A 2423-nucleotide genomic window follows, 5' to 3' on the forward strand; every position below is an offset into this window, starting at 1 on the left:
TTTAACTAAAAGGGGTACAAGTTGGGATACAGCTTAGAAAGATTCTATAAATGAGGCATTGTATGCCTCATATGGGTACCTCTCTATTATAATTAAGGCTGACTCACTAAAGGATATGCTCTAAACAACAGAGTTTGTCTCCAAGGAGAACTGCCTAAATGAGATAGAGTGTGTCTCCTAGTGGGAGAGACTAGATGACTCTTTCATTGCCCTTGCAATGATAGAGGGGGTCTAATATCTAAAGGTGTCCAAAAGACTGGGTTAGTCTACTAAAAATAAGAGGGGAATGCTATATGGACTAAGCTAGTCCCCTGAAGATGGGCTTGGGCTAACGCCTTCATCGCTCCCAAAAGAGTCAATCTCTATAAAAAAATTTTTATACCAAGCGCCATCGGATGTAGTTAGGAAGAGAGCCATAAGGATACCAGACATAATTACAAACACAAGCATAGCAGCCACAACCTTAGCTCCTAGTAAAGGATGACCTGTGAAGCGCCCCAATATTCGAAAGAGAATCCCTATCACCATGGGCTATATAATTGTCAAAGCACCAGGCTCTATCATCTACCGTAAAGATGCAAACGCCACAATAGAAACACAGCATCCATAACCTAATTTCTCTTGATAGTTCATGATACTAGGTCTCTCAATGAACTGTCTCCGGACTTCATTAACAACCTCTTGGGCGGTTCGACCAACGACAGAACAGGCCCACGCACTGAATAGGAAGATAAGCATAGAACCCAATAAGCTGCCAACAAAACCCTCTAGAATTGAAATATCAACCTCCTTAAAAGAGGTGCGAGCAAATGAAGCTACTTCATCCATCTATGCACTAAAAAAAAACAAATGCGGCAGATCCAATCGCAAATCCTTTGGTGGTAGTCTTTGTGGTATTCCCAACTGCATCTTAGACATCAGTGATCTTCTGAACACTTTCAGGCTGTTGACTCATCTCAACAATTCCACCAACATTATCAGCTATTGGGCCAAACATATCCATCCATAGTCAGAACATAGGCCACAGTGCTAAGCATCCCCCATCATTGTTACAGCAGTCCCAAACAGACCCCCAGATGGATTTCCAGCTTCGTCTACCAGGCCGGAGGTGCGACCCAGCCAAAAAATCTGAGAATATAGAAGCACTTATGACAAGAACTGGAAGAGCTGTTGTTTCTAAACCCAAACTTATGCCAACAATTTATGTTAGTTCCATGGCCGATAGTGCTTGAAAGTGCTAACGTACGTATAGGCTTGTGCTTGTAATCAGTATAGTACTTTGTGATCCAAACAAAAACATAGGCTGTCATGCAAACCACATAAGGCAAAGTTCAGCCATGCAGTGGGAGCTTGTTCGGTATAAAGAAGCCGACGAGTTGACGCACCAAATGTTAGAATGGCCAAATGTATTGTAACAGAATAGCCTTTTTCTAGTATTGCCATTGGATCTTCTATAGGAACTTTTGCTCTAGAGTTGTGCATTCCCCTGATTGAAAGTATTCCAATTGATGATACTACCAAGTCAAAAGAATGAACCGCAAGAGGAAACGGTATTAACCATGAAGGATCTTCAATTTTACAGCGTTGAGCCACTGTTCCCCCAGTATCATAACACTGATTATCTCTGCCGCAATACTTTCGAAAAGATCAGCACTTCGAGAAGCACAGTCACCCACATTGTCTCCAACCAAATCTGCAATAACAGCAGGATTTCGAGGATCATCTTCAGGGACTCCCTGCTCTATTTTTCTAGTAAGATCAGCCCCAACATTAGCTTCTTTTGTGTATATTTCACCACCCGACTGAGCGAAAAGTACAACAAACGAGGCTCCAAAACCATAGCCAACCGGAAGAAAAGGCAACTCAGTAACCTTCATGGAATCTAGTGAGTTCCTTATACATATAGGCGGTGCGCATAAAGTGGAGTAGAACAAGAGTACTTCACATCAAGTCCAAATACATGAACAAACAGATATATGCGCAGGTTCACTTATATATAAGAAACATGTATAAGCAACCAATGGGCAACTCGAGAAGTATTTATTCAATAGGTGGAATTCCTTTTCAAAATATGATCCTTCAAAACGAGGTCCCACATTATGAGCTAGCTTTGAACTACACTTAATGTAGTCGACGGTTGATAGCCTTTTCACCTCATAGAAGATGCTCGGCCTTACTACCGTCTCAAATTCATTTCCTCTTTCATGATGGAAGTATTTATCAATCCGAACAGGGGATATGATACTATCATCAAATATTCATGGTACTAACATTTAAACATAAAGGGGACCGACATGGCTTATGCTCTTAGACCTTCAAAGGTATCAGACCAATAATGTTTATAACAAGGGGACATAACCCACAGCACATTTTTAGAAAAAAGCAAAGAAAATCTAGCCATGAGTAAAGAGAGATTGATCACA

At 41.1% G+C, this 2423-nt stretch overlaps 1 pseudogene; it reads right to left on the reverse strand.

Annotated features, from left to right (window-relative positions):
• Positions 1–303: 303 nt before the first annotated feature.
• LOC143861376 (pyrophosphate-energized membrane proton pump 3 pseudogene) lies at positions 304–1877 on the reverse strand (annotated as a pseudogene).
• Positions 1878–2423: the final 546 nt, after the last annotated feature.

This window comes from Tasmannia lanceolata, unplaced genomic scaffold, assembly GCF_043159265.1.
Source record: "Tasmannia lanceolata isolate RefF3 unplaced genomic scaffold, GAP_Taslan_0.1 ptg000037l, whole genome shotgun sequence".
In the NCBI taxonomy this organism is placed as follows: domain Eukaryota; kingdom Viridiplantae; phylum Streptophyta; class Magnoliopsida; order Canellales; family Winteraceae; genus Tasmannia; species Tasmannia lanceolata.